Source organism: Camelus bactrianus, chromosome 2, assembly GCF_048773025.1.
Source record: "Camelus bactrianus isolate YW-2024 breed Bactrian camel chromosome 2, ASM4877302v1, whole genome shotgun sequence".
Lineage (NCBI taxonomy): Eukaryota > Metazoa > Chordata > Mammalia > Artiodactyla > Camelidae > Camelus > Camelus bactrianus.
In genome coordinates this window covers 8,261,009-8,287,506 of record NC_133540.1, presented here as the reverse complement: position 1 = coordinate 8,287,506, position 26,498 = coordinate 8,261,009, and positions in this window count along the sequence as shown.

Sequence of the window (26,498 nt, the reverse complement as noted above, 5' to 3'; positions counted from 1 at the left end):
TAAATCCTTTATGCATAGAGCGTGTTCTGAACAGGGAATGTCATGGTAGTTGAAACATTGTAAATTTCATATCTGTCTGATAGAACATGCTCGAAGAGAATTTTTCTGTGAAAACTGGATGTTTTATGCAACTGGCATTCAGACAAATCTGCAAACACAGAGAAAAATTTCTAGGTGTAAATATGCCGTGTTTGTTGGATGAATGTTCGGAAATCAACAAGTACCCAACTCATTAATCAATGTTTGTCGAATCCGAGATCCATGTAATGTGTTCGGAACACAGACTATCACGGTAATAGAAACCTTGCAAATTACACATGTATTATGTAGAACTCGCTCCAAAAGCATTTATCTGCGAAATCTGCCTCATTTACAAAACTGGCATTAGAAAACACTTCGAAATTTGAGAAAATGATTCTAAGTGTCAATATGAATTTTATGGTGGATGAAAGTTCAGTAATCCACATGCTAAAAAATTCTGTAGTGAATATTTGTCGAAACTGTTATGCATGCAGCTTTCTCGGAACACAGAATTTGACGGTGAGGGAACCTATGTAAATTAAATGTCTATTCTGTGGAACTCTCTCCAAGAGTATTTTTCGGTGAAAACTGACTCATTTTTGGAAACTGGCGTTAGGAAAACTTTCAAAACATGAGAAAATATTTGTAAGCGACATTATGCCTTGTATGGTGTATAAAACTACGGTAATCCACATGCTAACAACTCTGTATTGAAAATTTGTGGAATCCGAGATGCATGTAGCCTGTTCAGAACACGGAATTTCACGGTGAGCAAATCTTTGTATATTACAATTCTCTTGGGAAGAACTCGCTCCAAGAGTTTTTTGCTGTGAAATCTGCTGCATTTTGGAATCTGGCGATTGGAAAACTCTGTGAAATCAGAGAAAATGCTTCTAAGTATCAATATGCCTTTTATTATGCTGAAAGTTCGGTAATCCACATGCAAACACATTTGTAGGGAATATATGTCGAATCCGTTATGCATGTAACGTGTTCGAAAGACGTAATTTCACAGCAATGGAATCTATGTAAATTACATGCCTAGTGAGTAGAAATCGCTCCAACAGTTTTTTCCTTCGAAAAATGCCTAATTTCCAAAACTGCTATTAGGAAATTGCTGCGAACCCAGAATTAATGATTCTAGGTGCAAATATGTCTGGTGTGGTAGATGAAATTTTGTAATGCACATGCTTACACTCAATATAGAATGTTGTAGAATCTGTGATGCATGTAATGTTTTCAGAACACGGAATGTCATGGTAAGTGAAACTATGTAAATTACAAGTGTATTGGATAGAACTCACTCCAAGAGGATTTTTCTGTGAAAACTGTCTTATTTTCGAAACTGGCATTAAGAAATATCTGCAAATACTGAGTACATGCTTCTAGCTGTATATATACATTGTATGGTAGATGAAAGTACATTAATCCACATGCTAACAACTCAGCACTTAATATTTGTCGAACTGCTGTGCATGTAGCATTTTCGAAACACGGTATGTCACGGCGAGGAGATCTATGTAAATTACATGTCTACTGTGTAGAACACTCTACAAGAGAATTATCCTGCATAGTTGCCTGATATTCTAAACTGCAGTTAGGAAAAACCTGCAAAATCAGAATAATATTTTCAAGGTGTATATATGCATTATATGGTGGATGAAAGTTCTGTAATTCACAGGCACACAACTGACTAATGAATGTTTGTCAAATCCGTGATGAATGCAGTGTTTTCCGACCACGGAAAGTCACTTTGTGGGAAACAATTGAAATTGCAATTCTAATAGGTAGAACACACATGCAGAGATTTTTTCTGGGAAAACTTTATGATTTTCGAGACTGACGTTAGGAAAAATCTGTGAATTCATGGTAAATATTTCTAGGTGTATTTATGCCTTGTATGGTGGAAGAAAGTTCTGTAATCCAAATGCACACAACTGAGTAATGAATGTTTGTCAAATCCGTGATGCATGTAGCGTGTTCAGAAAATGGAAAGTCACTTTGAGGGAAACCATTTAAATTATAATTCTACTGGGTAGAACTCGCATGAAAAGGTTTTTTCTGCGAAAACTTCATGATTTTTGAAACTGAAGTTAGGAAAAAGCTGGGAAAGCCGAGTAAATATTTCTAGGTGTAAATATACCTCGTATGGTGGTGGAAAGTTCAGAAATCCACATGCTCACAACTCAGTAATGAATGATTTGTAAATCCAATATGCATGTAGCGTGTTATGAACACGGAATGTCATGGTAAGTGAAACATTGTAAATTCATGTCTATTGGAAAGAACATAATCGAAGAGAATTTTTCTGTGAAAACTGCCAGTATTTCGCAAGTGGCATTAGGACAAATCTACGAACACAGAGAAAAATGTCTAGGTGTAAATATTCAGTGTTTGGTGGATGAAAGTTTGGTACTCCACATGTACAGAGCTCATTAAAAAATGTTTGTCCAAACCGTGATCCATGTAGTGTGTTCTGAACACAATATCACGGTGATAGAATCTTTGTAAATTACATCTTTATTGGGTAGAACTCGTTTCAAAAGCATTTTTCTGTGAAATCTGCCTCAATTTCAAATCTGACATTAGGTAAACACTTCAAAATTTGAGAAAATGCTTCTAAGTGTCAATATGACTTGTATGGTGGATGAAAGTTCGGTAATACACACGTTCACCACTCAGTAAAGAATGTTTGTCGAATCAGTGATGCATGTAGCGTGTTCGGAACATGCAATGTCACGGTGAGTGAAAGCATTTAAATTACATGTCCACTTGGTAGAACTTGCTCCAAAAGCATTTTTCTGTGAAATCTGCCTCATTTTCCAAACTGGCATTAGGAAAAAATTCGAATTTTGATAAAATGCTTCTAAGTGCCAATATGACTTTTATAGTGATGAAAGTTCAGAAATACACATGCAAACAAACCTGTAGGGAATAATTTTTGAAACGGTGATGCATGCAGTTTTTTCAGAACACAGAATTTGACGATTAGCGAATCTCTGTAAATTACATGTCTATTGGGTGGAACAAGTTCCAAGAGTATATTTCTTTGAAAACTGCCTGATTTCAGAAACTGACGTTAAGAAAAATCTGCATATATTTGTACATGTTTGTATCTGTATATACATATATTATGGTAGATGAAAGTTCAGTAATCCACATGCTAACAACTCAGCAGTGAATATTTGTCGAACCTGCAGTGCAAGTAGCAAGTTTGAATCACGGAATTTCACGGCGAGGGACTCTATATAAATTATATGTCCAATGTGTAGAACATGCTACAAGAGATTTATCCTGCTATAGTTGCCAGATATTCTAAACTGCCATTAGGAAAAAGCTGCGAACTCAGAATAATGTTTTCTAGGTTTATATATGCCTTATATGGTGGATGAAAATTCTGTAATCTACATGCACACAACTGAGTAACGAATGTTTGTCAAATCCGTGATGAATTTAGCATGTTCGGACCATGGAAAGTCACTTTGTGGGAAACTATTGAAATTACAATTCTACTGGGTCGAACTCGCTTGCAGAGATTACTTATGCAATAACATCATGATTTTCAAAACAGACGGTAGGAAAAAGTAGTGAAATCAGAGTAAATATTTCTAGGTGTATATATGTCTCATATGGTGGATGAAAGTTCTGTAATCCACATGCACACAACTGAGTAATTAATGTTTGTCAAATTAGTGATGCATATAGCATGTTCAGAAAACGGAAAGTCGCTTTGAGGGAAACTGCTTAAATTACAATTCCTCTGGATAGAACTCGCTTGAAGAGGTTTTTTCCTGAGAAAACTTCATGATTTTAAAACCTGAAGTTAGGAAAAAGCTGTGAAAGCAGAGTAAATATTTCTAGGTGTAAATATGCCTTGTTTGTTGGATTAAATTTCGAAAATCCACATGCTCTCTAATCAGTAATGAATGTTTTATAAATCCATTATGCATAGAGCTTGTTCTGAACAGGGAATGTCATGGTAGGTGAAACATTGTAAATTTCATGTCTGTCTGATAGAACACGCTCAAAGAGAATTTTTCTGTGAAAACTGCCTGTTTTTTGCAACTGGCCTTCGGACAAATCTGCAAACACAGAGAAAAATTTCTAGGTGTAAATATGCCGTGTTTGTTGGATGAATGTTCGGTAATCAACCCGTTCCCAACTCATTAATCATTGTTTGTCGAATCCGTGATCCATGTAATGTGTTCGGAACACAGACTATCACGGCAAAAGAAACCTTGCAAATTACACATGTATTAGGTAGAACTCGCTCCAAAAGCATATATCTGCGAAATCTGCCTCATTTTCAAATTTGGCATTAGAAAAACACTTCGAAATCTGAGAAAATGATTCTAAGTGTCAATATGAATTTTATGGTGGATGAAAGTTCAGTAATCCACATGCTAAAAAATTCTGTAGTGAATATTTGTCGAAACTGTTATGCATGCAGTTTCTCAGAACACAGAATTTGACGGTGAGCGAACCTATGTAAATTAAATGTCTGTTGTGTAGAACTCTCTCCAAGAGCATTTTTCGGTGAAAACTGCCTCATTTTCGAAACTGGCGTTAGGAAAACTTTCAAAAAATGAGAAAATGCTTGTAAGCGCCATTATGCCTTGTATGGTTGATAAAAATATGGTATTCCACGTGCTAACAACTCTGTATTGAAAATTTGTGGAATCCGAGATGCATGTAGCCTGTTCAGAACACGGAATTTCACGGTGAGCAAATCTTTGTAAATTACAAGTCTCTTGGGAAGAACAGGCTCCAAGAGATTTTTGCTGTGAAATCTGCTGCATTTTGGAATCTGGCGATTGGAAAACTCTGTGAAATCAGAGAAAATGCTTCTAAGTATCAATATGCCTTTTATTATGCTGAAAGTTCGGTAATCCACATGCAAACACATTTGTAGTGAATATATGTCGAATCAGTTATGCATGTAGCGTGTTCGAAAGACGTAATTTCACAGCAATGGAATCTATGTAAATTACATGCCTAGTGAGTAGAAATCGCTCCAACAGTATTTTCCTTAGAAAAATGCCTAATTTTCAAAACTGCTATTGGGAAATTGCTGCGAACCCAGAATTAAAGTTTCTAGGTGCAAATATGTCTTGTGTGGTAGATGAAAGTTTGTAATGCACATGCTTACACTCAATATAGAATGTTGTAGAATCTTTGATGCATGTAATGTTTTCAGAACACGGAATGTCATGGTAAGTGAAACTATGTAAATTACAAGTGTATTGGATAGAACTCACTCCAAGAGGATTTTTCTGTGAAAACTGTCTTATTTTCGAAACTGGCATTAAGAAATATCTGCAAATACTGAGTACATGCTTCTAGCTGTATATATACATTGTATGGTAGATGAAAGTACATTAATCCACAAGGCTAACAACTCAGCACTTAATATTTGTCGAACTGCTGTGCATGTAGCATTTTCGAAACACGGTATGTCACGGCGAGGAGATCTATGTAAATTACATGTCTACTGTGTAGAACACTCTACAAGAGAATTATCCTGCATAGTTGCCTGATATTCTAAACTGCAGTTAGGAAAAACCTGCAAAATCAGAATAATATTTTCAAGGTGTATATATGCATTATATGGTGGATGAAAGTTCTGTAATTCACAGGCACACAACTGACTAATGAATGTTTGTCAAATCCGTGATGAATGCAGTGTTTCCGACCACGGAAAGTCACTTTGTGGGAAACAATTGAAATTGCAATTCTAATAGGTAGAACACACATGCAGAGATTTTTTCTGGGAAAACTTTATGATTTTCGAGACTGACGTTAGGAAAAATCTGTGAATTCATGGTAAATATTTCTAGGTGTATTTATGCCTTGTATGGTGGAAGAAAGTTCTGTAATCCAAATGCACACAACTGAGTAATGAATGTTTGTCAAATCCGTGATGCATGTAGCGTGTTCAGAAAATGGAAAGTCACTTTGAGGGAAACCATTTAAATTATAATTCTACTGGGTAGAACTCGCATGAAAAGGTTTTTTCTGCGAAAACTTCATGATTTTTGAAACTGAAGTTAGGAAAAAGCTGGGAAAGCCGAGTAAATATTTCTAGGTGTAAATATACCTCGTATGGTGGTGGAAAGTTCAGAAATCCACATGCTCACAACTCAGTAATGAATGATTTGTAAATCCAATATGCATGTAGCGTGTTATGAACACGGAATGTCATGGTAAGTGAAACATTGTAAATTCATGTCTATTGGAAAGAACATAATCGAAGAGAATTTTTCTGTGAAAACTGCCAGTATTTCGCAAGTGGCATTAGGACAAATCTACGAACACAGAGAAAAATGTCTAGGTGTAAATATTCAGTGTTTGGTGGATGAAAGTTTGGTACTCCACATGTACAGAGCTCATTAAAAAATGTTTGTCCAAACCGTGATCCATGTAGTGTGTTCTGAACACAATATCACGGTGATAGAATCTTTGTAAATTACATCTGTATTGGGTAGAACTCGTTTCAAAAGCATTTTTCTGTGAAATCTGCCTCAATTTCAAATCTGACATTAGGTAAACACTTCAAAATTTGAGAAAATGCTTCTAAGTGTCAATATGACTTGTATGGTGGATGAAAGTTCGGTAATACACACGTTCACCACTCAATAAAGTATGATTGTCGAATCAGTGATGCATGTAGCGTGTTCGGAACATGCAATGTCACGGTGAGTGAAAGCATTTAAATTACATGTCCACTTGGTAGAACTTGCTCCAAAAGCATTTTTCTGTGAAATCTGCCTCATTTTCCAAACTGGCATTAGGAAAAAATTCGAATTTTGATAAAATGCTTCTAAGTGCCAATATGACTTTTATAGTGATGAAAGTTCAGAAATACACATGCAAACAAACCTGTAGGGAATAATTTTTGAAACGGTGATGCATGCAGTTTTTTCAGAACACAGAATTTGACGATTAGCGAATCTCTGTAAATTACATGTCTATTGGGTGGAACAAGTTCCAAGAGTATATTTCTTTGAAAACTGCCTGATTTCAGAAACTGACGTTAAGAAAAATCTGCATATATTTGTACATGTTTGTATCTGTATATACATATATTATGGTAGATGAAAGTTCAGTAATCCACATGCTAACAACTCAGCAGTGAATATTTGTCGAACCTGCAGTGCAAGTAGCAAGTTTGAATCACGGAATTTCACGGCGAGGGACTCTATATAAATTATATGTCCAATGTGTAGAACATGCTACAAGAGATTTATCCTGCTATAGTTGCCAGATATTCTAAACTGCCATTAGGAAAAAGCTGCGAACTCAGAATAATGTTTTCTAGGTTTATATATGCCTTATATGGTGGATGAAAATTCTGTAATCTACATGCACACAACTGAGTAACGAATGTTTGTCAAATCCGTGATGAATTTAGCATGTTCGGACCATGGAAAGTCACTTTGTGGGAAACTATTGAAATTACAATTCTACTGGGTCGAACTCGCTTGCAGAGATTACTTATGCAATAACATCATGATTTTCAAAACAGACGGTAGGAAAAAGTAGTGAAATCAGAGTAAATATTTCTAGGTGTATATATGTCTCATATGGTGGATGAAAGTTCTGTAATCCACATGCACACAACTGAGTAATTAATGTTTGTCAAATTAGTGATGCATATAGCATGTTCAGAAAACGGAAAGTCGCTTTGAGGGAAACTGCTTAAATTACAATTCCTCTGGATAGAACTCGCTTGAAGAGGTTTTTTCCTGAGAAAACTTCATGATTTTAAAACCTGAAGTTAGGAAAAAGCTGTGAAAGCAGAGTAAATATTTCTAGGTGTAAATATGCCTTGTTTGTTGGATTAAATTTCGAAAATCCACATGCTCTCTAATCAGTAATGAATGTTTTATAAATCCATTATGCATAGAGCTTGTTCTGAACAGGGAATGTCATGGTAGGTGAAACATTGTAAATTTCATGTCTGTCTGATAGAACACGCTCGAAGAGAATTTTTCTGTGAAAACTGCCTGTTTTTTGCAACTGGCCTTCGGACAAATCTGCAAACACAGAGAAAAATTTCTAGGTGTAAATATGCCGTGTTTGTTGGATGAATGTTCGGTAATCAACCCGTTCCCAACTCATTAATCATTGTTTGTCGAATCCGTGATCCATGTAATGTGTTCGGAACACAGACTATCACGGCAAAAGAAACCTTGCAAATTACACATGTATTAGGTAGAACTCGCTCCAAAAGCATATATCTGCGAAATCTGCCTCATTTTCAAATTTGGCATTAGAAAAACACTTCGAAATCTGAGAAAATGATTCTAAGTGTCAATATGAATTTTATGGTGGATGAAAGTTCAGTAATCCACATGCTAAAAAATTCTGTAGTGAATATTTGTCGAAACTGTTATGCATGCAGTTTCTCAGAACACAGAATTTGACGGTGAGCGAACCTATGTAAATTAAATGTCTGTTGTGTAGAACTCTCTCCAAGAGCATTTTTCGGTGAAAACTGCCTCATTTTCGAAACTGGCGTTAGGAAAACTTTCAAAAAATGAGAAAATGCTTGTAAGCGCCATTATGCCTTGTATGGTTGATAAAAATATGGTATTCCACGTGCTAACAACTCTGTATTGAAAATTTGTGGAATCCGAGATGCATGTAGCCTGTTCAGAACACGGAATTTCACGGTGAGCAAATCTTTGTAAATTACAAGTCTCTTGGGAAGAACAGGCTCCAAGAGATTTTTGCTGTGAAATCTGCTGCATTTTGGAATCTGGCGATTGGAAAACTCTGTGAAATCAGAGAAAATGCTTCTAAGTATCAATATGCCTTTTATTATGCTGAAAGTTCGGTAATCCACATGCAAACACATTTGTAGTGAATATATGTCGAATCAGTTATGCATGTAGCGTGTTCGAAAGACGTAATTTCACAGCAATGGAATCTATGTAAATTACATGCCTAGTGAGTAGAAATCGCTCCAACAGTATTTTCCTTAGAAAAATGCCTAATTTTCAAAACTGCTATTGGGAAATTGCTGCGAACCCAGAATTAAAGTTTCTAGGTGCAAATATGTCTTGTGTGGTAGATGAAAGTTTGTAATGCACATGCTTACACTCAATATAGAATGTTGTAGAATCTTTGATGCATGTAATGTTTTCAGAACACGGAATGTCATGGTAAGTGAAACTATGTAAATTACAAGTGTATTGGATAGAACTCACTCCAAGAGGATTTTTCTGTGAAAACTGTCTTATTTTCGAAACTGGCATTAAGAAATATCTGCAAATACTGAGTACATGCTTCTAGCTGTATATATACATTGTATGGTAGATGAAAGTACATTAATCCACATGCTAACAACTCAGCACTTAATATTTGTCGAACTGCTGTGCATGTAGCATTTTCGAAACACGGTATGTCACGGCGAGGAGATCTATGTAAATTACATGTCTACTGTGTAGAACACTCTACAAGAGAATTATCCTGCATAGTTGCCTGATATTCTAAACTGCAGTTAGGAAAAACCTGCAAAATCAGAATAATATTTTCAAGGTGTATATATGCATTATATGGTGGATGAAAGTTCTGTAATTCACAGGCACACAACTGACTAATGAATGTTTGTCAAATCCGTGATGAATGCAGTGTTTTCCGACCACGGAAAGTCACTTTGTGGGAAACAATTGAAATTGCAATTCTAATAGGTAGAACACACATGCAGAGATTTTTTCTGGGAAAACTTTATGATTTTCGAGACTGACGTTAGGAAAAATCTGTGAATTCATGGTAAATATTTCTAGGTGTATTTATGCCTTGTATGGTGGAAGAAAGTTCTGTAATCCAAATGCACACAACTGAGTAATGAATGTTTGTCAAATCCGTGATGCATGTAGCGTGTTCAGAAAATGGAAAGTCACTTTGAGGGAAACCATTTAAATTATAATTCTACTGGGTAGAACTCGCATGAAAAGGTTTTTTCTGCGAAAACTTCATGATTTTTGAAACTGAAGTTAGGAAAAAGCTGGGAAAGCCGAGTAAATATTTCTAGGTGTAAATATACCTCGTATGGTGGTGGAAAGTTCAGAAATCCACATGCTCACAACTCAGTAATGAATGATTTGTAAATCCAATATGCATGTAGCGTGTTATGAACACGGAATGTCATGGTAAGTGAAACATTGTAAATTCATGTCTATTGGAAAGAACATAATCGAAGAGAATTTTTCTGTGAAAACTGCCAGTATTTCGCAAGTGGCATTAGGACAAATCTACGAACACAGAGAAAAATGTCTAGGTGTAAATATTCAGTGTTTGGTGGATGAAAGTTTGGTACTCCACATGTACAGAGCTCATTAAAAAATGTTTGTCCAAACCGTGATCCATGTAGTGTGTTCTGAACACAATATCACGGTGATAGAATCTTTGTAAATTACATCTGTATTGGGTAGAACTCGTTTCAAAAGCATTTTTCTGTGAAATCTGCCTCAATTTCAAATCTGACATTAGGTAAACACTTCAAAATTTGAGAAAATGCTTCTAAGTGTCAATATGACTTGTATGGTGGATGAAAGTTCGGTAATACACACGTTCACCACTCAATAAAGAATGTTTGTCGAATCAGTGATGCATGTAGCGTGTTCGGAACATGCAATGTCACGGTGAGTGAAAGCATTTAAATTACATGTCCACTTGGTAGAACTTGCTCCAAAAGCATTTTTCTGTGAAATCTGCCTCATTTTCCAAACTGGCATTAGGAAAAAATTCGAATTTTGATAAAATGCTTCTAAGTGCCAATATGACTTTTATAGTGATGAAAGTTCAGAAATACACATGCAAACAAACCTGTAGGGAATAATTTTTGAAACGGTGATGCATGCAGTTTTTTCAGAACACAGAATTTGACGATTAGCGAATCTCTGTAAATTACATGTCTATTGGGTGGAACAAGTTCCAAGAGTATATTTCTTTGAAAACTGCCTGATTTCAGAAACTGACGTTAAGAAAAATCTGCATATATTTGTACATGTTTGTATCTGTATATACATATATTATGGTAGATGAAAGTTCAGTAATCCACATGCTAACAACTCAGCAGTGAATATTTGTCGAACCTGCAGTGCAAGTAGCAAGTTTGAATCACGGAATTTCACGGCGAGGGACTCTATATAAATTATATGTCCAATGTGTAGAACATGCTACAAGAGATTTATCCTGCTATAGTTGCCAGATATTCTAAACTGCCATTAGGAAAAAGCTGCGAACTCAGAATAATGTTTTCTAGGTTTATATATGCCTTATATGGTGGATGAAAATTCTGTAATCTACATGCACACAACTGAGTAACGAATGTTTGTCAAATCCGTGATGAATTTAGCATGTTCGGACCATGGAAAGTCACTTTGTGGGAAACTATTGAAATTACAATTCTACTGGGTCGAACTCGCTTGCAGAGATTACTTATGCAATAACATCATGATTTTCAAAACAGACGGTAGGAAAAAGTAGTGAAATCAGAGTAAATATTTCTAGGTGTATATATGTCTCATATGGTGGATGAAAGTTCTGTAATCCACATGCACACAACTGAGTAATTAATGTTTGTCAAATTAGTGATGCATATAGCATGTTCAGAAAACGGAAAGTCGCTTTGAGGGAAACTGCTTAAATTACAATTCCTCTGGATAGAACTCGCTTGAAGAGGTTTTTTCCTGAGAAAACTTCATGATTTTAAAACCTGAAGTTAGGAAAAAGCTGTGAAAGCAGAGTAAATATTTCTAGGTGTAAATATGCCTTGTTTGTTGGATTAAATTTCAAAAATCCACATGCTCTCTAATCAGTAATGAATGTTTTATAAATCCATTATGCATAGAGCTTGTTCTGAACAGGGAATGTCATGGTAGGTGAAACATTGTAAATTTCATGTCTGTCTGATAGAACACGCTCGAAGAGAATTTTTCTGTGAAAACTGCCTGTTTTTTGCAACTGGCCTTCGGACAAATCTGCAAACACAGAGAAAAATTTCTAGGTGTAAATATGCCGTGTTTGTTGGATGAATGTTCGGTAATCAACCCGTTCCCAACTCATTAATCATTGTTTGTCGAATCCGTGATCCATGTAATGTGTTCGGAACACAGACTATCACGGCAAAAGAAACCTTGCAAATTACACATGTATTAGGTAGAACTCGCTCCAAAAGCATATATCTGCGAAATCTGCCTCATTTTCAAATTTGGCATTAGAAAAACACTTCGAAATCTGAGAAAATGATTCTAAGTGTCAATATGAATTTTATGGTGGATGAAAGTTCAGTAATCCACATGCTAAAAAATTCTGTAGTGAATATTTGTCGAAACTGTTATGCATGCAGTTTCTCAGAACACAGAATTTGACGGTGAGCGAACCTATGTAAATTAAATGTCTGTTGTGTAGAACTCTCTCCAAGAGCATTTTTCGGTGAAAACTGCCTCATTTTCGAAACTGGCGTTAGGAAAACTTTCAAAAAATGAGAAAATGCTTGTAAGCGCCATTATGCCTTGTATGGTTGATAAAAATATGGTATTCCACGTGCTAACAACTCTGTATTGAAAATTTGTGGAATCCGAGATGCATGTAGCCTGTTCAGAACACGGAATTTCACGGTGAGCAAATCTTTGTAAATTACAAGTCTCTTGGGAAGAACAGGCTCCAAGAGATTTTTGCTGTGAAATCTGCTGCATTTTGGAATCTGGCGATTGGAAAACTCTGTGAAATCAGAGAAAATGCTTCTAAGTATCAATATGCCTTTTATTATGCTGAAAGTTCGGTAATCCACATGCAAACACATTTGTAGTGAATATATGTCGAATCAGTTATGCATGTAGCGTGTTCGAAAGACGTAATTTCACAGCAATGGAATCTATGTAAATTACATGCCTAGTGATTAGAAATCGCTCCAACAGTATTTTCCTTAGAAAAATGCCTAATTTTCAAAACTGCTATTAGGAAATTGCTGCGAACCCAGAATTAATGATTCTAGGTGCAAATATGTCTGGTGTGGTAGATGAAAGTTTGTAATGCACATGCTTACACTCAATATAGAATGTTGTAGAATCTGTGATGCATGTAATGTTTTCAGAACACGGAATGTCATGGTAAGTGAAACTATGTAAATTACAAGTGTATTGGATAGAACTCACTCCAAGAGGATTTTTCTGTGAAAACTGTCTTATTTTCGAAACTGGCATTAAGAAATATCTGCAAATACTGAGTACATGCTTCTAGCTGTATATATACATTGTATGGTAGATGAAAGTACATTAATCCACATGCTAACAACTCAGCACTTAATATTTGTCGAACTGCTGTGCATGTAGCATTTTCGAAACACGGTATGTCACGTCGAGGAGATCTATGTAAATTACATGTCTACTGTGTAGAACACTCTACAAGAGAATTATCCTGCATAGTTGCCTGATATTCTAAACTGCAGTTAGGAAAAACCTGCAAAATCAGAATAATATTTTCAAGGTGTATATATGCATTATATGGTGGATGAAAGTTCTGTAATTCACAGGCACACAACTGACTAATGAATGTTTGTCAAATCCGTGATGAATGCAGTGTTTTCCGACCACGGAAAGTCACTTTGTGGGAAACAATTGAAATTGCAATTCTAATGGGTAGAACACACATGCAGAGATTTTTTCTGGGAAAACTTTATGATTTTCGAGACTGACGTTAGGAAAAATCTGTGAATTCATGGTAAATATTTCTAGGTGTATTTATCCCTTGTATGGTGGAAGAAAGATCTGTAATCCAAATGCACACAACTGAGTAATGAATGTTTGTCAAATCCATGATGCATGTAACATGTTCAGAAAATGGAAAGTCACTTTGAGGGAAACCATTTTAATTATAATTCTAAGGGGTAGAAGTCGCATGAAGAGGTTTTTTCTGCGAAAACTTCATGATTTTTGAAACTGAAGTTAGAAAAAACCTGGGAAAGCAGAGTAAATATTTCTAGGTGTAAATATAGCTTGTATGGTGGTGGAAAGTTCAGAAATCCACATGCTCACAACTCAGTAATGAATGATTTGTAAATCCAATATGCATGTAGCGTGTTATGAACACGGAATATCATGGTAAGTGAAACATTGTAAATTCATGTCTATTGAATAGAACATGATCGAAGAGAATTTTTCTGTGAAAACTGCCTGTATTTTGCAAGTGGCATTAGGACAAATCTACGAAAACAGAGAAAAATGTCTAGGTGTAAATATTCAGTGTTTGGTGGATGAAAGTTTGGTACTCCACATGTACAAAGCTCACTAAAAAATGTTTGTCCAATCCGTGATCCATGTAGCGTGTTCTGAACACAGAATACCACGGTGATAGAATCTTTGTGAATTACAAGTGTGTTGGGTAGAACTCGTTTCAAAAGCATTTTTCTGTGAAATCTGCCTCATTTTCTATTCTGACATTAGGTAAACACTTCAAAATCTGAGAAAATGCTTCTAAGTGTCAATATGACTTGTATGGTGGATGAAAGTTCAGTAATACACACGTTCACCACTCAATAAAGAATGTTTGTCGAATCAGTGATGCATGTAGCGTGTTCGCAACATGCAATGTCACGGTGAGTGAAAGCATGTAAATTACATGTCCACTTGGTAGAACTTGCTGTAAAGGCATTTTTCTGTGAAATCTGCCTCATTTTCCAAACTGGCATTAGGAAAAATTTCGAATTTTGAGAAAATGCTTCTAAGGGCCTATATGACTTGTATGGTAATGAAAGTTCAGAAATACACATGCAAACAAACCTGTAGTGAATACTTTTTTAAACCGTGATGCATGCAGTTTTTTCAGAAGACACAATTTGACGATGAGCGAATCTCTGTAAATTACATGTCTATTGGGTGGAACAAGTTCCAAGAGTATATTTCTTTGAAAACTGCCTGATTTCAGAAACTGACGTTAGGAAAAATCTGCATATACTTTGTACATGTTTCTAGCTGTATATACACATTTTATGGTAGAAGAAAGTTCAGTAATGCACATGCTAACAACTCAGCAGTGAATATATTTCGAACCTGCGGTGCAAGTAGCAAGTTTGAAGCACGGAATTTCACGGCGAGGGACTCTATGTAAATTATATGTCCAATGTGTAGAACATGCTACAAGAGATTTATCCTGCTATAGTTGCCAAATTTTCTAAACTGCCATTAGGAAAAAGCTGCGAACACAGAATAATGTTTTCTAGGTTTATATATGCCTTATATGGTGGATGAAAATTCTGTAATCTACATGCACACAACTGAGTAACGAATGTTTGTCAAATCCGTGATGAATTTAGCATCTTCGCACCATGGAAAGTCACTTTGTAGGAAACTATTGAAATTACAATTCTACTGGGTCGAACTCGCTTGCAGAGATTACTTATGCAATAACATCATGATTTTCAAAACAGACGGTAGGAAAAAGTAGTGAAATCAGAGTAAATATTTCTAGGTGTATATATGTCTCATATGGTGGATGAACGTTCTGTAATTCACAGGCACAAAACTGACTAATGAATTTTTGTCAAATCCATCATGAATGCAGTGTTTTCCGACCACGGAAAGTCACTTTGTGGGAAACAATTGAAATTGCAATTCTAATGGGTAGAACACACATGCAGAGATTTTTTCTGGGAAAACTTTATTATTTTCGAGACTGACGTTAGGAAAAATCTGTGAAATCAGGGTAAATATTTCTAGGTGTATTTATGCCTTGTATGGTGGAAGAAAGTTCTGTAATCCACATGCACACAACTGAGTAATGAATGTTTGTCAAATCCGTGATGCATGTAGCGTGTTCAGAAAATGGAAAGTCACTTTGAGGGAAACCATTTAAATTATAATTCTACTGGGTAGAACTCTCATGAAGAGGTTTTTTTCTGCGAAAACTTCATGATTTTTGAAACTGAAGTTAGGAAAAAGCTGGGAAAGCCGAGTAAATATTTCTAGGTGTAAAAATACCTTGTATGGTGGTGGAAAGTTCAGAAATCCACATGCTCACAACTCAGTAATGAATGATTTGTAAATCCAATATGCATGTAGCGTGTTATGAACACGGAATGTCATGGTAAGTGAAACATTGTAAATTCATGTCTATTGGAAAGAACATAATCGAAGAGAATTTTTCTGTGAAAACTGCCAGTATTTCGCAAGTGGCATTAGGACAAATCTACGAACACAGAGAAAAATGTCTAGGTGTAAATATTCAGTGTTTGGTGGATGAAAGTTTGGTACTCCACATGTACAGAGCTCATTAAAAAATGTTTGTCCAAACCGTGATCCATGTAGTGTGTACTGAACACAATATCACGGTGATAGAATCTTTGTAAATTACATCTGTATTGGGTAGAACTCGTTTCAAAAGCATTTTTCTGTGAAATCTGCCTCAATTTCAAATCTGACATTAGGTAAACACTTCAAAATTTGAGAAAATGCTTCTAAGTGTCAATATGACTTGTATGGTGGATGAAAGTTCGGTAATACACACGTTCACCACTCAATAAAGAATGTTTGTCGAATCAGTGATGCATGTAGCGTGTTCGGAACATGCAATGTCACGGTGAGTGAAAGCATTTAAATTACATGTCCACTTGGTAGAACTTGCTCCAAAAGCATTTTTCTGTGAAATCTGCCTCATTTTCCAAACTGGCATTAGGAAAAAATTCGAATTTTGATAAAATGCTTCTAAGTGCCAATATGACTTTTATAGTGATGAAAGTTCAGAAATACACATGCAAACAAACCTGTAGGGAATAATTTTTGAAACGGTGATGCATGCAGTTTTTTCAGAACACAGAATTTGACGATTAGCGAATCTCTGTAAATTACATGTCTATTGGGTGGAACAAGTTCCAAGAGTATATTTCTTTGAAAACTGCCTGATTTCAGAAACTGACGTTAAGAAAAATCTGCATATATTTGTACATGTTTGTATCTGTATATACATATTTTATGGTAGATGAAAGTTCAGTAATCCACATGCTAACAACTCAGCAGTGAATATTTGTCGAACCTGCAGTGCAAGTAGCAAGTTTGAATCACGGAATTTCACGGCGAGGGACTCTATATAAATTATATGTCCAATGTGTAGAACATGCTACAAGAGATTTATCCTGCTATAGTTGCCAGATATTCTAAACTGCCATTAGGAAAAAGCTGCGAACTCAGAATAATGTTTTCTAGGTTTATATATGCCTTATATGGTGGATGAAAATTCTGTAATCTACATGCACACAACTGAGTAACGAATGTTTGTCAAATCCGTGATGAATTTAGCATGTTCGGACCATGGAAAGTCACTTTGTGGGAAACTATTGAAATTACAATTCTACTGGGTCGAACTCGCTTGCAGAGATTACTTATGCAATAACATCATGATTTTCAAAACAGACGGTAGGAAAAAGTAGTGAAATCAGAGTAAATATTTCTAGGTGTATATATGTCTCATATGGTGGATGAAAGTTCTGTAATCCACATGCACACAACTGAGTAATTAATGTTTGTCAAATTAGTGATGCATATAGCATGTTCAGAAAACGGAAAGTCGCTTTGAGGGAAACTGCTTAAATTACAATTCCTCTGGATAGAACTCGCTTGAAGAGGTTTTTTCCTGAGAAAACTTCATGATTTTAAAACCTGAAGTTAGGAAAAAGCTGTGAAAGCAGAGTAAATATTTCTAGGTGTAAATATGCCTTGTTTGTTGGATTAAATTTCGAAAATCCACATGCTCTCTAATCAGTAATGAATGTTTTATAAATCCATTATGCATAGAGCTTGTTCTGAACAGGGAATGTCATGGTAGGTGAAACATTGTAAATTTCATGTCTGTCTGATAGAACACGCTCGAAGAGAATTTTTCTGTGAAAACTGCCTGTTTTTTGCAACTGGCCTTCGGACAAATCTGCAAACACAGAGAAAAATTTCTAGGTGTAAATATGCCGTGTTTGTTGGATGAATGTTCGGTAATCAACCCGTTCCCAACTCATTAATCATTGTTTGTCGAATCCGTGATCCATGTAATGTGTTCGGAACACAGACTATCACGGCAAAAGAAACCTTGCAAATTACACATGTATTAGGTAGAACTCGCTCCAAAAGCATATATCTGCGAAATCTGCCTCATTTTCAAATTTGGCATTAGAAAAACACTTCGAAATCTGAGAAAATGATTCTAAGTGTCAATATGAATTTTATGGTGGATGAAAGTTCAGTAATCCACATGCTAAAAAATTCTGTAGTGAATATTTGTCGAAACTGTTATGCATGCAGTTTCTCAGAACACAGAATTTGACGGTGAGCGAACCTATGTAAATTAAATGTCTGTTGTGTAGAACTCTCTCCAAGAGCATTTTTCGGTGAAAACTGCCTCATTTTCGAAACTGGCGTTAGGAAAACTTTCAAAAAATGAGAAAATGCTTGTAAGCGCCATTATGCCTTGTATGGTTGATAAAAATATGGTATTCCACGTGCTAACAACTCTGTATTGAAAATTTGTGGAATCCGAGATGCATGTAGCCTGTTCAGAACACGGAATTTCACGGTGAGCAAATCTTTGTAAATTACAAGTCTCTTGGGAAGAACAGGCTCCAAGAGATTTTTGCTGTGAAATCTGCTGCATTTTGGAATCTGGCGATTGGAAAACTCTGTGAAATCAGAGAAAATGCTTCTAAGTATCAATATGCCTTTTATTATGCTGAAAGTTCGGTAATCCACATGCAAACACATTTGTAGTGAATATATGTCGAATCAGTTATGCATGTAGCGTGTTCGAAAGACGTAATTTCACAGCAATGGAATCTATGTAAATTACATGCCTAGTGAGTAGAAATCGCTCCAACAGTATTTTCCTTAGAAAAATGCCTAATTTTCAAAACTGCTATTGGGAAATTGCTGCGAACCCAGAATTAAAGTTTCTAGGTGCAAATATGTCTTGTGTGGTAGATGAAAGTTTGTAATGCACATGCTTACACTCAATATAGAATGTTGTAGAATCTTTGATGCATGTAATGTTTTCAGAACACGGAATGTCATGGTAAGTGAAACTATGTAAATTACAAGTGTATTGGATAGAACTCACTCCAAGAGGATTTTTCTGTGAAAACTGTCTTATTTTCGAAACTGGCATTAAGAAATATCTGCAAATACTGAGTACATGCTTCTAGCTGTATATATACATTGTATGGTAGATGAAAGTACATTAATCCACATGCTAACAACTCAGCACTTAATATTTGTCGAACTGCTGTGCATGTAGCATTTTCGAAACACGGTATGTCACGGCGAGGAGATCTATGTAAATTACATGTCTACTGTGTAGAACACTCTACAAGAGAATTATCCTGCATAGTTGCCTGATATTCTAAACTGCAGTTAGGAAAAACCTGCAAAATCAGAATAATATTTTCAAGGTGTATATATGCATTATATGGTGGATGAAAGTTCTGTAATTCACAGGCACACAACTGACTAATGAATGTTTGTCAAATCCGTGATGAATGCAGTGTTTTCCGACCACGGAAAGTCACTTTGTGGGAAACAATTGAAATTGCAATTCTAATAGGTAGAACACACATGCAGAGATTTTTTCTGGGAAAACTTTATGATTTTGGAGACTGACGTTAGGAAAAATCTGTGAATTCATGGTAAATATTTCTAGGTGTATTTATGCCTTGTATGGTGGAAGAAAGTTCTGTAATCCAAATGCACACAACTGAGTAATGAATGTTTGTCAAATCCGTGATGCATGTAGCGTGTTCAGAAAATGGAAAGTCACTTTGAGGGAAACCATTTAAATTATAATTCTACTGGGTAGAACTCGCATGAAAAGGTTTTTTCTGCGAAAACTTCATGATTTTTGAAACTGAAGTTAGGAAAAAGCTGGGAAAGCCGAGTAAATATTTCTAGGTGTAAATATACCTCGTATGGTGGTGGAAAGTTCAGAAATCCACATGCTCACAACTCAGTAATGAATGATTTGTAAATCCAATATGCATGTAGCGTGTTATGAACACGGAATGTCATGGTAAGTGAAACATTGTAAATTCATGTCTATTGGAAAGAACATAATCGAAGAGAATTTTTCTGTGAAAACTGCCAGTATTTCGCAAGTGGCATTAGGACAAATCTACGAACACAGAGAAAAATGTCTAGGTGTAAATATTCAGTGTTTGGTGGATGAAAGTTTGGTACTCCACATGTACAGAGCTCATTAAAAAATGTTTGTCCAAACCGTGATCCGTGTAGTGTGTTCTGAACACAATATCACGGTGATAGAATCTTTGTAAATTACATCTGTATTGGGTAGAACTCGTTTCAAAAGCATTTTTCTGTGAAATCTGCCTCAATTTCAAATCTGACATTAGGTAAACACTTCAAAATTTGAGAAAATGCTTCTAAGTGTCAATATGACTTGTATGGTGGATGAAAGTTCGGTAATACACACGTTCACCACTCAATAAAGAATGTTTGTCGAATCAGTGATGCATGTAGCGTGTTCGGAACATGCAATGTCACGGTGAGTGAAAGCATTTAAATTACATGTCCACTTGGTAGAACTTGCTCCAAAAGCATTTTTCTGTGAAATCTGCCTCATTTTCCAAACTGGCATTAGGAAAAAATTCGAATTTTGATAAAATGCTTCTAAGTGCCAATATGACTTTTATAGTGATGAAAGTTCAGAAATACACATGCAAACAAACCTGTAGGGAATAATTTTTGAAACGGTGATGCATGCAGTTTTTTCAGAACACAGAATTTGACGATTAGCGAATCTCTGTAAATTACATGTCTATTGGGTGGAACAAGTTCCAAGAGTATATTTCTTTGAAAACTGCCTGATTTCAGAAACTGACGTTAAGAAAAATCTGCATATATTTGTACATGTTTGTATCTGTATATACATATATTATGGTAGATGAAAGTTCAGTAATCCACATGCTAACAACTCAGCAGTGAATATTTGTCGAACCTGCAGTGCAAGTAGCAAGTTTGAATCACGGAATTTCACGGCGAGGGACTCTATATAAATTATATGTCCAATGTGTAGAACATGCTACAAGAGATTTATCCTGCTATAGTTGCCAGATATTCTAAACTGCCATTAGGAAAAAGCTGCGAACTCAGAATAATGTTTTCTAGGTTTATATATGCCTTATATGGTGGATGAAAATTCTGTAATCTACATGCACACAACTGAGTAACGAATGTTTGTCAAATCCGTGATGAATTTAGCATGTTCGGACCATGGAAAGTCACTTTGTGGGAAACTATTGAAATTACAATTCTACTGGGTCGAACTCGCTTGCAGAGATTACTTATGCAATAACATCATGATTTTCAAAACAGACGGTAGGAAAAAGTAGTGAAATCAGAGTAAATATTTCTAGGTGTATATATGTCTCATATGGTGGATGAAAGTTCTGTAATCCACATGCACACAACTGAGTAATTAATGTTTGTCAAATTAGTGATGCATATAGCATGTTCAGAAAACGGAAAGTCGCTTTGAGGGAAACTGCTTAAATTACAATTCCTCTGGATAGAACTCGCTTGAAGAGGTTTTTTCCTGAGAAAACTTCATGATTTTAAAACCTGAAGTTAGGAAAAAGCTGTGAAAGCAGAGTAAATATTTCTAGGTGTAAATATGCCTTGTTTGTTGGATTAAATTTCGAAAATCCACATGCTCTCTAATCAGTAATGAATGTTTTATAAATCCATTATGCATAGAGCTTGTTCTGAACAGGGAATGTCATGGTAGGTGAAACATTGTAAATTTCATGTCTGTCTGATAGAACACGCTCGAAGAGAATTTTTCTGTGAAAACTGCCTGTTTTTTGCAACTGGCCTTCGGACAAATCTGCAAACACAGAGAAAAATTTCTAGGTGTAAATATGCCGTGTTTGTTGGATGAATGTTCGGTAATCAACCCGTTCCCAACTCATTAATCATTGTTTGTCGAATCCGTGATCCATGTAATGTGTTCGGAACACAGACTATCACGGCAAAAGAAACCTTGCAAATTACACATGTATTAGGTAGAACTCGCTCCAAAAGCATATATCTGCGAAATCTGCCTCATTTTCAAATTTGGCATTAGAAAAACACTTCGAAATCTGAGAAAATGATTCTAAGTGTCAATATGAATTTTATGGTGGATGAAAGTTCAGTAATCCACATGCTAAAAAATTCTGTAGTGAATATTTGTCGAAACTGTTATGCATGCAGTTTCTCAGAACACAGAATTTGACGGTGAGCGAACCTATGTAAATTAAATGTCTGTTGTGTAGAACTCTCTCCAAGAGCATTTTTCGGTGAAAACTGCCTCATTTTCGAAACTGGCGTTAGGAAAACTTTCAAAAAATGAGAAAATGCTTGTAAGCGCCATTATGCCTTGTATGGTTGATAAAAATATGGTATTCCACGTGCTAACAACTCTGTATTGAAAATTTGTGGAATCCGAGATGCATGTAGCCTGTTCAGAACACGGAATTTCACGGTGAGCAAATCTTTGTAAATTACAAGTCTCTTGGGAAGAACAGGCTCCAAGAGATTTTTGCTGTGAAATCTGCTGCATTTTGGAATCTGGCGATTGGAAAACTCTGTGAAATCAGAGAAAATGCTTCTAAGTATCAATATGCCTTTTATTATGCTGAAAGTTCGGTAATCCACATGCAAACACATTTGTAGTGAATATATGTCGAATCAGTTATGCATGTAGCGTGTTCGAAAGACGTAATTTCACAGCAATGGAATCTATGTAAATTACATGCCTAGTGAGTAGAAATCGCTCCAACAGTATTTTCCTTAGAAAAATGCCTAATTTTCAAAACTGCTATTGGGAAATTGCTGCGAACCCAGAATTAAAGTTTCTAGGTGCAAATATGTCTTGTGTGGTAGATGAAAGTTTGTAATGCACATGCTTACACTCAATATAGAATGTTGTAGAATCTTTGATGCATGTAATGTTTTCAGAACACGGAATGTCATGGTAAGTGAAACTATGTAAATTACAAGTGTATTGGATAGAACTCACTTCAAGAGGATTTTTCTGTGAAAACTGTCTTATTTTCGAAACTGGCATTAAGAAATATCTGCAAATACTGAGTACATGCTTCTAGCTGTATATATACATTGTATGGTAGATGAAAGTACATTAATCCACATGCTAACAACTCAGCACTTAATATTTGTCGAACTGCTGTGCATGTAGCATTTTCGAAACACGGTATGTCACGGCGAGGAGATCTATGTAAATTACATGTCTACTGTGTAGAACACTCTACAAGAGAATTATCCTGCATAGTTGCCTGATATTCTAAACTGCAGTTAGGAAAAACCTGCAAAATCAGAATAATATTTTCAAGGTGTATATATGCATTATATGGTGGATGAAAGTTCTGTAATTCACAGGCACACAACTGACTAATGAATGTTTGTCAAATCCGTGATGAATGCAGTGTTTTCCGACCACGGAAAGTCACTTTGTGGGAAACAATTGAAATTGCAATTCTAATGGGTAGAACACACATGCAGAGATTTTTTCTGGGAAAACTTTATGATTTTCGAGACTGACGTTAGGAAAAATCTGTGAAAAAAGGGTAAATATTTCTAGGTGTATTTATGCCTTGTATGGTGGAAGAAAGTTCTGTAATCCACATGCACACAACTGAGTAATGAATGTTTGTCAAATCCGTGATGCATGTAGCGTGTTCAGAAAATGGAAAGTCATTTTGAGGGAAACCATTTAAATTATAATTCTACTGGGTAGAACTCGCATGAAAAGGTTTTTTCTGCGAAAAATTCATGATTTTTGAAACTGAATTTAGGAAAAAGCTGGGAAATAAGAGTAAATATTTCTAGGTGTAAATATACCTCGTATGGTGGTGGAAAGTTCAGAAATCCACATGCTCACAAGTCAGTAATGAATGATTTCTAAATCCAATATGCATGTAGCTTGTTATGAACACGGAATGTCATGGTAAGTGAAACATTGTAAATTCATGTCTATTGGATAGAACATGATCGAAGAGAATTTTTCTGTGAAAACTGCCTGTATTTCGCAAGTGGCATTAGGACAAATCTGTGAACACAGAGAAAAATGTCTAGGTGTAAATATTCAGTGTTTGGTGGATGAAAGTTTGGTACTCCACATGTTCACAGCTCATTAAAAAATGTTTGTCCAATCCGTGATCCATGTAGCGTGTTCTGAACACAGAATATCACGGTGATAGAATCTTTGTAAATTACATCTGTATTGGGTAGAACTCGTTTCAAAAGCATTTTTCTGTGAAATCTGCCTCATTTTCAAATCTGACATTAGGTAAACACTTCAAAATCTGAGAAAATGCTTCTAAGTGTCAATATGACTTGTATGGTGGATGAAAGTTCGGTAATACACACGTTCACCACTCAATAAAGAATGTTTGTTGAATCAGTGATGCATGTAGCGTGTTCGGATCATGCAAAGTCACGGTGAGTAAAAGCATTTAAATTACATGTCCACTTGGTAGAACTTGCTGCAAAAGCATTTTTCTGTGAAATCTGCCTCATTTCCCAAACTGGCATTAGGAAAAAATTCGAATTTTGAGAAAATGCTTCTAAGGGCCAATATGACTTGTATGGTGATGAAAGTTCAGAAATACACATGCAAACAAACCTGTAGTGAATACTTTTTGAAACCGTGATGCATGCAGTTTTTTCAGAAGACACAATTTGACGATGAGCGAATCTCTGTAAATTACATGTCTATTGGGTGGAACAAGTTCCAAGAGTATATTACTTTGAAAACTGCCTGATTTCAGAAACTGAGTTTTGGAAAAATCTGCATATAATTTGTACATGTTTCTAGCTGTATATACACATTTTATGGTAGATGAAAGTTCAGTAATCCACATGTTAACAGCTCAGCAGTGAATATTTCTCGAACCTGCGGTGCAAGTAGCAAGTTTGAAGCAGGGAATTTCACGGCGAGGGATTCTATGTAAATATTATGTCCAATGTGTAGAACATGCTATAAGAGATTTATTATGCTATAGTTGCCAGATTTTCTAAACTGCTATTAGGAAAAATCTGCTAACTCAGTATAATGCTTTCTAGGTTTATATATGCCTTATATGGTGGATGAAAATTCTGTAATCTACATGCACACAACTGAGTAATGAATGTTTGTCAAATCCGTGATGAATTTAGCATGTTCGGACCATGGAAAGTCACTTTGTGGGAAACTACTGAAATTACAATTCCTCTGGATAGAACTCGCTTGAAGAGGTTTTTTCCTGAGAAAACTTCATGATTTTAAAACCTGAAGTTAGGAAAAAGCTGTGAAAGCAGAGTAAATATTTCTAGGTGTAAATATGCCTTGTTTGTTGGATTAAATTTCGGAAATCCACATGCTCTCTAATCAGTAATGAATGTTTTATAAATCCATTATGCATAGAGCTTGTTCTGAACAGGGAATGTCATGGTAGGTGAAACATTGTAAATTTCATGTCTGTCTGATAGAACACGCTCGAAGAGAATTTTTCTGTGAAAACTGCCTGTTTTTTGCAACTGGCCTTCGGACAAATCTGCAAACACAGAGAAAAATTTCTAGGTGTAAATATGCCGTGTTTGTTGGATGAATGTTCGGTAATCAACCCGTTCCCAACTCATTAATCATTGTTTGTCGAATCCGTGATCCATGTAATGTGTTCGGAACACAGACTATCACGGCAAAAGAAACCTTGCAAATTACACATGTATTAGGTAGAACTCGCTCCAAAAGCATATATCTGCGAAATCTGCCTCATTTTCAAATTTGGCATTAGAAAAACACTTCGAAATCTGAGAAAATGATTCTAAGTGTCAATATGAATTTTATGGTGGATGAAAGTTCAGTAATCCACATGCTAAAAAATTCTGTAGTGAATATTTGTCGAAACTGTTATGCATGCAGTTTCTCAGAACACAGAATTTGACGGTGAGCGAACCTATGTAAATTAAATGTCTGTTGTGTAGAACTCTCTCCAAGAGCATTTTTCGGTGAAAACTGCCTCATTTTCGAAACTGGCGTTAGGAAAACTTTCAAAAAATGAGAAAATGCTTGTAAGCGCCATTATGCCTTGTATGGTTGATAAAAATATGGTATTCCACGTGCTAACAACTCTGTATTGAAAATTTGTGGAATCCGAGATGCATGTAGCCTGTTCAGAACACGGAATTTCACGGTGAGCAAATCTTTGTAAATTACAAGTCTCTTGGGAAGAACAGGCTCCAAGAGATTTTTGCTGTGAAATCTGCTGCATTTTGGAATCTGGCGATTGGAAAACTCTGTGAAATCAGAGAAAATGCTTCTAAGTATCAATATGCCTTTTATTATGCTGAAAGTTCGGTAATCCACATGCAAACACATTTGTAGTGAATATATGTCGAATCAGTTATGCATGTAGCGTGTTCGAAAGACGTAATTTCACAGCA